The sequence below is a fragment of the Struthio camelus genome, chromosome 2, assembly GCF_040807025.1.
Source record: "Struthio camelus isolate bStrCam1 chromosome 2, bStrCam1.hap1, whole genome shotgun sequence".
In the NCBI taxonomy this organism is placed as follows: domain Eukaryota; kingdom Metazoa; phylum Chordata; class Aves; order Struthioniformes; family Struthionidae; genus Struthio; species Struthio camelus.
In genome coordinates this window covers 88,937,369-88,950,285 of record NC_090943.1, presented here as the reverse complement: position 1 = coordinate 88,950,285, position 12,917 = coordinate 88,937,369, and the positions used below count along the sequence as shown (strand labels likewise).

Below are 12,917 nucleotides of genomic sequence, written 5' to 3'. Positions count from 1 at the left end.
CCGAGAGGCTTCATTGTAAAGACAGAGAAAGAAGGAAAGACTCCTCACTGTAACTGGTAGAGCACAATATATTGTTCCTGTATGAACACACACTTAAAAATGTCCGTAGTCATTCATTTATTTTTAAATTATAAAATCCACATAAATTATATCTTTTGTCAGAACAGGGATTTGCTGTAGCTTAGCTGTGACCATGATGCTGAGTTATATCTATAGCTAATTCTGCTAAGGCATAAAATATAAAAAAAAAATCAATGTGTACAAGAAATCATTTTTCACATTTCAGTATTTAGTGAATACATAAAACAATAGTGTAAACTCCTATAAACACTCCTCTTACCTATGCAACAGTAGCCCAGGCTGTTGCATACCACTTGCTAGTAAAATCTTATGCATGGTAGAGGACCTAATCTCACATGACTGATGATCAGATGTGGAAAGGCATTAATGCTGCTGGGGAAGAAGAAAAGAAAAAAAAGAAGGAAAGTTAAGCCCTTAAGTACCTTTGAGTGTCTAGGCCTAAGTGACCTCAATTTCCTTTGACTTTAGTGTGAATTGACGCTTCACAGTCCCTCACAGAGTATTTAGCACTTGAATCATTACACCGCCTCAGAAATTCTGATCATTATTCGGATATCTTTCGGTCAGAGAGGTTACATTTTGTCATAAACCCAGCTGACTCAGGGTTTGTCTTGAATCATATTAATTGCTTTCGATGGGTCAAAGTTGATGACATGGCAGCTTGTGTTACTGTACCTTTTAGCCCTCTACGTAAATCTCTGTCAGATAAATAACTGCAGTTTTTTCAGTACCTCGTATTCTTTTGTCCCTTCTGTACTGTTTGTAATTATCTTCCTCATCTTTAACCGACATTTCAATAAATCATTTTTCTAAATGCTTAAAGTTTCTTAAGTTTATATGACTTTGTTTTGTTTTAAAAATGGCTCCCTATGACAATTTTACTCCCTGCCTGATTTAAACTTAGCTAAGTTATGAAAATTAGAACATTTTGAAATAAAGGACTTCTCTTTAGTCCAGATACTAGTTTCTACATACTGGGACCGGAGTGCAGTGGTCTGGAGAGCACACCCTGCCCCAAATAAATCACAGTAGTTCCATTATCTCCAAAACAGGGCTGCAACGATGGGGATGAACAGTGCTGGGTCCCTGCATCCTCCTTGCTTAAGAGAACAGTGGTCTGCTACTTCTGCTGGCCAACCATGGGGATCCTCACCTTTAGCTGATCACAGAGGACATGACTTTGAGTTCACTGCTCTTTGGGGATATATGTGACTCGAGCCTGAACATCAGACCTGCAGTGAGCCTGGAAAAAGCTACAGCATCTGCACTCTGCTTGCCTCTTCTTTATCATTTGGCCAAAAATCCCAATATTATGCACAAGCTAATAAAAGGATGGAATGCATACATATTCTTCTTATCTAAGTGGACTGGGAAAAATAAGTATTTCCAGACAAAAGCTTACAAGGCTTCTGTTTGCATGAACAGAAATTCTTTTTTAACTTTTGTGTGATTATTATGCTATAATTTTGGAAGCTCAGTAATAGTTGAGTCAACCAAGCTTCTGATCCTAATTAATTTCTTTTGCCAATCAGGATAGCAATGCTAATTCTTTTTTTTTTTTTTTTGGAAGTGTATCATTTGCCAGCTAACACATATTCTAAATTTTTTTCCGGAAGGGAAAACAGCCCATAATCTGGATAATATTTTTGCTTGAAATGCAAGCCAAATCCTATATTTGTTCACAGGACAGCATGAAACACATTGTGATTGAAATAACTGACTTTTACTCCTACAGATTAATCAAATTAATTAATATTTATGAGTAAAATTAAACCTTATTTACAAATAAACACAAATTTAGTTGGTATTCTTATGCTAGACTTCATTATACAGTTTCACAGTGCATTTTTGATGTTTTCTGCTGATTTTCTGCTTTTCTAAAAACAAAGTTCACATACTTCAATTCTATGAAAATTAATCATTTCTCATACTCTGCTGCCTGAAGGTTCGATTTCATTTAAAGTTGCAAAAATATTACAATGGAAGGAGAATAAATTATGAATGACCACTTGAATCATCGGCAGAAAACTCTAAAGATTTGGCTAGCCTGCCTGAAAAGGTACTGCAAAGTAAACGATGACTAACCAATCAAGTAGTATTAAAATAATCTGATATATTACCAGTTCTGTTGCCTATGTATCATATTAGTATTGAGCTTATTAGGTGATGCAAGCTCATTGCTACTCTTAAAATTAGGAAGGGCACAAAAGTTAAAATGAATTGGGAAGAGGGATATACCTGGAAGTTCATCTATCCTAGCAAGTCTTTGGCCAAAAAAGGTGTATGTGTAAACGTGTGTGGGTGCGACTGTGCAAGAGAGCCTTCCTTGTGTTTTGCGACTTCACTTATAGACAATACGGCATTTTAGGAAAGGAAGAATTAAGGCCTTTCTGCTTTCCCCAATTCTAGCTAAGTACAAGCCAGACTTTTAGCAGGCCAGCAGGTTTTGTTCAGGAAGAAAGGAAAAATCTGACATTCTTAGGGTTATTCAAGCTTCTGGTAAGACCATCTTGAAATCAAATATGCTCCAGAATCAGACAGCAGCTCTTGAAGACGAACTTCTTCAGATTCCCTGCCCCTGTTTTTCCTCCTGCACTATCAACATCAAAGGACTAGAGAACTCCTCACCCTGCTTTGAAGCAAAGGGCCCTTATCAGTGTTCACCTGCATTCATCAATGTTTTAGATTTTAATGATTATATCATTTATTTTATCTGATACTGACTTTTCCAGTACTTTTTAGCAATCGTAATGCATGGACAGCTGACTGAATAGACTTTGGAGGCCAGCATTAAAAATGTAGAGTATTTCTCTAATGCAAGTGTCTAAAGCAACTGGAAACCAGCTTCACTGCGGGCTCATGTGTCCAGACCTTGCTCAGAATTACTCCTTCCTCTTCTCTGCCAATCCTACAGAGTAGAATTACGCTGAATAACTACCACTGCTGGAACGCAGGCCATTAAAACTTCTGCAACTCACTTCTCCTTACAATATTCTTACTCATTTTTATTCTCATTTCATAGTTATTCTTGTTATGATTGCTTCTCTTCTCCCATGTTCCCAAACAAAAAGTAGTTACCTCTTGTGCTATCATTTACCAAAAGTACTATAGACAGAAGGGAGCAGAGGGGAATTTTGTTGTTCTTGTTGCTGCTTTTTTTATTAACTAGCTTGAAACAGCAAAGGCTTTTCTGTTGACATGAATAAGTTCAATATACCTGAAAAACACTATTGCAATTCAGCTGTGGTTTTGTTACACCTCAGAAAGCATTTTCTGAAATTGAAACATATTCTTCAGATCTAGGAATAAGTCATAAGATTTTTTTTTTTTTGAAAGTCTGCTTATGTTTTCTTTTCCTACTAATCTGTGTAAATGGAACAATAACAGCAATGAGGGACAGAAAATCTTTAAAGGAGACCTCTTTCAATTTTTCTGAAAGCTAGGAAGCACTTTACAACACTAATAAAAAATTAAATGCATTTGAAAGTACTTTTCTGCTTGGTAGTAGGTGCAAAATTCATGAGATTTCAAAATATCCTGGCCTTTGTAGGACATTTGACTAATGGGTGGTCCAGTGCAATTCATTTTAAAATATTACGAAGGCTACAGCCAACATAAAACGTGGGTATTTGGGAACAGGTTGCAAGTAACCACTGTCTTACTGCTGTAAAGAATAGCAATGGCATATTAAACCTAAACCCAAAATAGCGAGGAGATCCCAAAATACAAGAATACAGTACTCCATCCTCCATTATCTATATCCATGTCAAGGTGGGTACTATTTAACATGCATTATCAGAGTTAGTGGGTCAGCTGGAAGTTGTTTCATGTCTCTGTTAGTTTCTCCCGGTCTAGGCTTCCAGTAGCCTCGATGTCCAGCACTTTGCTTTTAGGGCGGCAACTCCCTCATTCCCTGCACATCATATCTTTCCTCTCCAGCTCCTCAATTCCATGCACCAAGCACAGGAGGCTGTAGAAGCTGTGCCAGAGCATATTGAACAAAATGTAGATGTTCGTCCTGGCTGCTGCACAGCTCATACCCACCATAGGGTGGTGAGGCCCCATGCAGGAGTGTACTACTTTCGTCTACACACACGAAACGTGTTTGCATGTTCGGGAGGAGGCATTTCTATATCATGTAATGAGATCACAGCCAACATCTCTCATCTCATTCTATTCCTTTCTGTTCATGCAGGGACAGAGACACTTTTTTGATGTTGGTAGTTTAGCGCAAAGATAATGAGATGTCATGGACTCTGTAAAGTGCAAACAGTTTTTCCAAGACTGTAGACTCAAAGTGAAAATGAGCCCTGAATCAAACCTCTGTACTGCGCTACTCTTGTTTGGATAAGTGGGACTTAACTCGCATACAGATAATGTTTGATTTTCTGGTGTAGGGATCAATTCTATTCTAACTGCATCTTTGCAAAGTAAGTTAAAATATTAGATTATCCTCTGTTCCCCAATGTATGGATCTATTCACTTACTATGTTTCAAGAATTATCATGCATTGGAAGTAGGATAAAAAGTCAAGAAAGAAGAAACAAGTCTAAGTCATGGAAGGAAAAAGCTTTATCAAGAAGGTACAAGAGTTAGAACACTCTTTCAGATCCCAGGGTGCTTATTAAACACTCTTGGGATGCTACTGTTTATGATCTGAAAGTTTTGAACAGTAATGTTGTGCTTAATTGGAGCACAAGCTGTGCACTGATTAAGTAGTCATATTTTACCTTTTACACTCTGAATCTCAGACTTTTTTATTTGCATCTTATAACAATTTACATTGTAAGTTGTAAATCGTGTGGTTTGTATGGCTGTCCTTAACTTTTTAGACAGCTTTTCTGTCACTCTTCCTATCAATGATGCTCATTTCAGCAAATTGTTTTAGCAAACTACAATCTCACTTTAACATGCCCCTCTTTTTTTTTTTTTTTAAACAATGTCCAAGTGCATCTGAATGAACCTTCTGTTGGAATATTATAGTCAAGCTATGCTACTTGACCCGACATGAATGGCATCAAAGACTGAATATGCAATCTGTTCGGAACTGAAACTATAGATACTGATGTGCTCAGAAATACTAAATTCTTTATTGTTCTGGTTTGCAACAGTCAAAGACAGTCATTAAGAAGTAAACCGACAGGCATGTGATGTCAGTTTAGAGAATAATTTTCACATGATCAATGAAAATTTGATTACAGACTTTAACTTTAGTCACTATTACTGTTAATAAATGTTTTTATTTTTTTACAAGTTTTTTTTGATGCTTTTTGATAAAAGCTGATCATTTCCAAACTGCTTAATTCTTCCACTACTGTCCAGACACACGAAATAAGATGCACAAAATACTACCCAATGGCTTGCTATAGAGAGGGAAAAGAATATATAGGTTTTTAAAAATAATGGACACATTATAAAAATAGTAGTGAAAGTGGAACAGACAAACCAATACAAAATTGCCAGGTACTAGACCAAACGTTAGGATTATTTTTTATTTTTTATTTTCTGTTAAAGATCATTTTCTCCTTGTGAATACGGTTTCTCATGGTGAAGCTATTGCAATCAACACTAAACTGTTCATTTGGTTCTCTCATAAATTCACCACATTTTCAGAGAGAAAAAACAGACTTTCAGTTTTTAAATTAAAAGGATCATCTTTCTTGGACATCAAGTCTTAGCAAAGCCCAATGATAGAATGACATACATTTTTGGCATTCATAAGCTCATAATCACATGATTTTTAGCACTAATTTTGATAATCATGAGGCAAAAATTCTGCCAACAACTGAATGTATGAGTATTTTCATAAGTATGTAGACAAAATAAGAGTTAATATTTTGCAGTGAGAGGGATGTTAGAATGTTTTGTATTGCTTTTCAGTTGCTTATTTGCTATTTGGATTTCAGAGATGGAAAGCTAACATCACTGTTATCAACACACACTTCTAGTCTTTTGTTTGCTCTGCAAGTAGCTCTCCAATTTAGTATTCTTTTCCTATGTATTTGTGGAAAAATATTTTAAAGGAAAAGTAAAAGTGACAATGAAATTATGTTCAGATGATACACTGCAGAAAAAAAAAAAAAGAAAAAAAAGGCAAGGCGCTTTGCTTGGTGCCCTGGTCAAAGCATAAATAAGTATTTCTTTTTTTTTTTTTAATCACCTATTATTCTGCAATGAAACACGACTGATAAATATTGTATGCTAAATATAGTAAGGGAAGGAAATGTAAAGTGCTCAGTTCGCTTGCAATAGGATTTATGTGAAAAATTCGATAGAATGCTATGCTTCTATCTAACTGAAATTTGTGCAGAAGATCGTGTTTGCTGGCTCTTTCCTTAAAAAGAAAATCTTGTTGCAGAGTCATCAAGGAACACAACCAATTTTCAGCTTTGCTTCTCATGAGGACAAAAGTCTTCAGGTACCTTCCCATATTCTTGTGGACATTTGTTGACTATTGACTTTGCGTATTGGCCTGTCACTACAGAATCTCCTACAAAGTACTGGCAGAACTGCAGCATTTTTAGCAGACTGCCATAGTCATTTTAGGAAATATATTTCTGCAGAACAATTTGAAGAGCATTGAAATCCAGAAACTGGGGCTCAAAAGATGTATTCATCTGCACTTTAACTGCACAGGTATACTGCTGTCAGCGATGTTATGTACCTTACCATGGATATGCATCTGGCATTTTTGGCAGCAAATCAAGTATCCCTGTTCGAATCAAAGTCCTACATAAATAACTGGTAAAAAACATTGTTACTATTGTGTTGGGTTATTCCACTCAGGGGAATTTGAAAGTCAAACCCACTTTCTTTTCATCCAGGGGGAAAGAAAAGGAGTGCAGACACATTCTGTCCTCATTGGTACTTACAAAAAATAATCTTCTAACATCATTTATGCTTATGAGTTCCAAAAATTACACACTTGGTGCTTGTGTTTGGCAAATGTTTAGTTTGGAGCATTACTAAAAAGACTGGAATCTACCTGTGTGATCTTCTGGTGAGGACACTCATCAAGGAATAATGGCACTTGCTTTGGGCTCAAGCTACACAGATAACCTTTTAGGTCACTTCAGATTTACGCATTTCCTTTCTATAATCTGTTTGGTTTGGGTGTTTTTGTTTTTATTTTAATTTCTTTTCCTATTTCATAAACTTACTCTGTCTAATTGAACAAGTAAGCTGTCTGAGATAGCTAGTTACTGTCACCATGGATCAAGCAGTGGGATTTTCATAACTGGGATGTCTAGGCACTACATAAATAAAAATAACTAAGATCACAGTAATCCATTAACACTGTAAAACAACATAAAAACATTACTTTAAATTCAAAGGCAAGCAATGTCACAGAACATGCCTCATGAAAAAGCCCACTAAAATAAAGAGGATATTGTCAGTGAAAGCTCAGGCAAGGGCATGTTAATGTCTGTCAATAACATTGCTCCATCTGCCCAATGGCTAGAGCAAACTTTAACATTGTAAATGTGCAATGAAGCCTAATTGACTAAAATGTTTTAGACAGCTTCAGATGAGGAATGGTAGATAGTACAAAGAAATAGCACTATTGTGCCTGATTCTATTGTAGAACTAATATTGAACTGTAGCACTCCTCTTTAATCTTTAAATATTAAGTTGTGATTTTGATGAGAACATATTTCCGACAAGTCCTTGTAACTTCACAACTTATGAAAGAATTCCCTTCCAAGTAAATATGCGTGGCAATCAGCAAGATAAAGCATTCAATTTGCATTACATTTATCTTTTCTGCTTTCTATTTTTGCATTTTCTATAAGCAGAAGCGTTTTGTTGTAAGGCATTTTGTTTTGCTTTGCAACATCACAGCTGTAAGAGCCAAATATATAGAAACAATGAAACTTCTTTTTCAAGGAATAAAGGAAACATCAGGAGAGATCTATAGTTCCACCCTAATGAACCAATTCACTGCATGTTTATTCATCATGCTAACAGGTCACATGGGATTGCCAGAAACACTAGCACGGAGAAGAAAATTAAGGCTCCAAGACTTTATTTTGCTTTGTGCCATAGAGGATTTCAAATTTTAGCAGCTAATGGGTATTAAAAATCTGCTAATTTTATCTCGTATCAATAACCATGAGATGAACAGAAAACTGAAGACACTAGGGTGGAGTAAAGACGATAAGGTCAAAAAATTTTTTTTCATAAATCGTGTGCTGCAAAAGATAACGCAAATGTGATTGCTTTGTTTTTACAAAAGAGGGTCTTGAGTTACTTCCAGCTTGATTTTCAGTTATTTTGGTCTTATTCTAATGATAAAATAAGTAAATTCCATACTCCCTGTAAAGGTGAGGCTGTGGAGGTATTTATCCAGTGCACCATCCATATCCTTCATCTAGACTGGAAAATTTACGGTAGTGAATGTCAAACATGTCCAAAAGTTCCTATAACGTGGCGCTGTACTCTAGAGTGAAGGCTTTTTAAAGTCCTGAAGGCAGTTTCAATTGGAACTGAAAGCCTAAAGAGCTGATGCTGTTAACACATGCGTATTTCTCATTAATTTAAGACTCGTTAATGCTTCTAGAGCATTGCAAATCATTGCATATTATTTGGGACTCCTCAAATTCCTTCCCATCCTACAGCCATCATTCAAGACTGGTAACCATCAGTTAAAGCTTTTTCCTTCTGGGAAGATTAGCTTCAGATTCACTTCCACAAAGGCATATTATCTGAAAACACTCACTTCAGCACAGCTCTCAAGTACTGATTTCCCACAATCTTCCCTCTCTGTACAGCTCCTCCAAAGAGCCTTTCCACCAGTTCCCACCCAAGTCCTGTAGGAGAAGCTCTGCCAGTGCATGAAGCGTGGTCTTGTAGCTACTCCAAATTTTCCTCATGCTAGGCACAGTTTACTAGTAGCCACAAAGTCAATGAAGATTCAAACAAAAAGCAACCCTCTCCCATCCTTGCAGTGGCTAAGAGTAGTAGTATAGCTTCCAAGTCTGAGTTCCCTGGATACCAAGGCCCTGAAGAACTTGTCCCAAAATGTATCTTTCTCAGAGTTCACCTTGGCGATACAGTGAAAAGTTGTATGTAAAAATGCTGTGGCTCCGCATTACTGATTTAGAGACATACAGGAGGGAAAATCAACATAATTGAAACCATGACTAAGAGGAAAAAGTGAAATCAGTAGAACAAATACTATTGTTTTCAAAAATAAATGCTCAGAATTCTGTTGCATATCCCTCATGGGATGCAATTTTGATTTCAGTGCAGCCAAGAAAAGTTGCGCTTTCTAATACAAATTTCAATAGTTTTCTGAGGTTGCCATGGAAGACTCCTAGAACAGAGGGTTAACAAAGGGCTCTGGTTTCTGAATCGCTAGTATTACAGAGAGAGGCGACATAATACAGTTCCCTTCATCCCCGCCCATGTCAATAAGGCATCGATCGTCTCCATCCCAGTTTTCAAACTCCCATATCCAGAGTAAATAAGCCAACTCTATTCCACTGAGAGTGGCCTAGGAATAAAGGACAACATCCTTATTTTTTTATTAAGGTGCAAGTGTCTTCTGCTAGGGCAAAATTATAAACAGCCTTCTTATTTTTCCATATTATATTGAGGTAGTTTCCTAGGAGATAGGACAAGGGCATACAGTAAATCCTACTTCATATGCATTTTGGAGTATTCTTTACAGTCTGATGTTGTTTGATATCCAAGGTCCTGGAGAATATAATCCCAAAGCATCTTTTTTGGTTCCACCTTGGAAGTACAATGAAGAGTTGTATGTACAAAGTGTACCTCAAATCACGAATGTGTCGAAGCACAAACTGGTCTCTCCTGGAGAAGATGCTGGGTGGTTTAAAATTGTGATCCCCATGTATAAGACAGATAAGAGATGGAGGAAATGTGGAAGAGTGTCAAAAAGTAGTTTTGAATGCTTTACTTTCACCTCTTCTATTTTAGGTACTAGCCACCTTCGAAGAACCCCATGGGAGAAACAGGATACTGATCACAGAATAACTTAAATGAGATAACCCTTACAGCAAGTTGTATAAAGTATATGTGCTTCACTGTCAGACAAGACAGCATAAAGCTTTGTCTTGTTCTGATGAAAGATCTATCCAATGGGAAACATAATTTTAGAAATGGATCATAGGAGACTATCACATTTGAAGACATTTTTTTCCAGCTTTGTCTCCTTTGAGATAGACTGACAGGTAAATTTGAAAGCGTATATTTTCCTCTGAGTTTTGGAAGGTTATCTTTTAGGTTGATTTTAGGTTCTGTGAAACACTGATAACAACCTGCCAGGATTGATGTGTTTATATTGATTTTTCAGAGGTAGGAAATATACACATCTTATAAACTGAGCTGGTCTTAGCATAAAATCTTGGTGGATTTCAGCACAAATCACTTTATTATAAATAATCAGAGCTAAAAGCTCACACAACAGTGGCATTCTGAGAACTTTATCTTCTTAGAAAATTCTTAAACTTCTAACTGGATTGTAAACTTTCATCTATTTAATTAAAACAAACATGACCAGAACTCCTTCAGTTTGCTAGATTTTTAGCCTTCTCTATGGTACAGAAGTCAATGCTCTGAGTCAAGAGTGAAGAGCTGAATAGGGTAAGTGAACAAGAAATAAAGAATAAAGAGCTTAGAAATGTTTCTTTCTGGCTGTGGGGGAGGACAACAAACAAAACAAAAACAAATAAACAAAATAACAACACAATAAACAACCTGTAGACGAAATTTGGTCTGCAATTTTATATTATATGTATATATACATATACTATTATCTGGAGAATCTGTAACTGAACATTTTTGACCCTTTCTAAAAATGCTGTTTATAGGAGATGCCATATTTGATGTTAGGCCTTGCAATATAAGACCACAGAGAAGTTCATTTAATAACTACCTCAAATATAAAAGTGTATGAGTGTTAAATTCCAAATATACGTAAGGAAGGTGCAGCACTAACCTAACTGGAGCTGCATAAAAGCTTCCTGTATGAGGAAATAGGAGCGAGCAAAATTAAGAGCCACATTCATACCTTTTAATCAGCCAGGTCTTCTTCCTGCTCAACAGCATAACTTACACAATTCTGAAAGCTCATCTGTGTTATACAGCCTTGTTCTGGGCTCTAAGTGGCATGAAACACTGTTTGGAATCTCCTTTGGGAATCCTTGATGCCAGTGCACACCCCCCAAGCCCCTGACACCACGTCTTAGGGCTACTGAGTGGTATATTAGAAAGCAGGTAAGTAACTCCCCCCTTCCAATACTGCTTGTACTGCAGAACTGCAGACAGAGTTTTAAAGCTTAATTTTGCCTCTCTGGTTTTTCTACTAGCATACATAGCATGAATATTTGGTCTAGAAATATTTATTAGAAGCTTTCCACACATACATATGACTCCAGTCTTTAAAATAATGATGAACTAATGTTCAGAAATTGTAGTTTAAGGAGTGGGGAGGGAAAGGACAGCTATTCCCTAAACAGGTTTACCATGTTGCATTACTCACCGGGCGTACTTCCCATGGAGTTGTCCACAGTATCATTTCTAAGTAAGGCCCTAAAGGGACATGCCAAGGAGAGATTAGGGTTACAAAAGCTTCCTTTTTTCAGTTATGCAAATCCACAGACATATCAGAGTGGTTAAAAGAAAATCAAGCTACTAAAATAAGCACTTGAAAGAGTCATGGAGCGAGCACCCGCACATGACCTGCGATTGTAATGACAGCTTTGAGATAATACTGTTTTATATGGATGCAGATACAAAGGGTCTCACCTGCCAAGGTTACAAATTCCTCTTTTAGTTGTATTTCCAATGTCTTGGACCTGCTGCTCATTGATGCTTTTCTCTGAACACCTTTCAATATGTCATCTTCCTATGTTAATAATCCATTCCAGTTTCCTGCTTGGTTAAAAAAAAAAAAAAAGAAGAAGAAGAACTTCTCTTGCAGAAAGTTTCAATTTTATACTTCAGTTTTGCAAGGCATTTAGAATCTCTTCCCACAGCACTAAGACAGTTTTGGAGTTAACAATCTCTATAGAGCGTCGCTGGGAACATTTATCCTTCTTTTTAGGCATTTCACTGGTATGTCATCTCTATCAACTGGTTGAAATTGTTTCTGCTCTCCTGTCTGTTTCTCTGACAACTGCTAATGCCTTGCTACATAGAAAGCAGGAGTATGGGTTGAAGTTTCCATCAGTACATCACATCAGTGAGAGTAGATAGATCTTAATGGCTTTGTCATATTCCTTCAGAGTTATTTTTTTCCCCTCTGTCAAACAGTCCTTTGCCTAATTTGAGGATTTCTTTCTTTTACAGTATAACAAAGAAATATCCTTCCCAGATATTTCTTTCCCTTTTTCTCTTTAAGTGTAGGAAGGTTCCTGCTCAATTTTCTTGATAATCTGGCTTGGCTTTTACAAGGTCTTTGTCTGTAAATCATGCACTGCTAAAACATTTATCCTCTAACCAAAAGTTCTGTTATTATGAAATAAATGATGTGCTAACATCAGTGCTCTGTATTAAGACTAATCATTTTCTACCTTCTTGAGATTTGTATTTATTCTAGGATATGTGAAAAGTTCTCCACTGGTTTTCCTTTGATATATAATGTTTTGGATTTAACTATTTTCTTGCTCTTTTCCTTTCCTTTGGGTGGTTTTTGCAACTTTTTGTCTCTAAGTCAAACCTGGTTTTTAATACTGTACTTTGAATAGCTCCCAAGAGCCTGTTCATGTAAGGTTTCTGGTCTGTTTTGCAGGTTTAGGAGGAGCATGGCAAGCCTTTACTTAAGAATCAGAACTTAACCAAAACAGTAGCCCTTCTGAGATTACCCATCA

General features: G+C 36.6%; 1 long non-coding RNA gene across 1 annotated transcript in view; it reads right to left on the bottom strand.

Annotated features, from left to right (window-relative positions):
- The window catches only part of LOC104153742 (uncharacterized), a 35,776-nt gene extending 23,797 nt beyond the window's left edge, over nt 1–11,979 (bottom strand). The window contains exons 1-2 of the long non-coding RNA XR_696322.2: nt 11,854–11,979; nt 11,588–11,637 (exon numbers count right to left, since the gene is read on the bottom strand). This is a non-coding gene — a long non-coding RNA (uncharacterized lncRNA). The remainder of the gene's footprint in view (nt 1–11,587; nt 11,638–11,853) is intronic.
- Between the last annotated feature and the right edge of the window lie 938 nt (nt 11,980–12,917).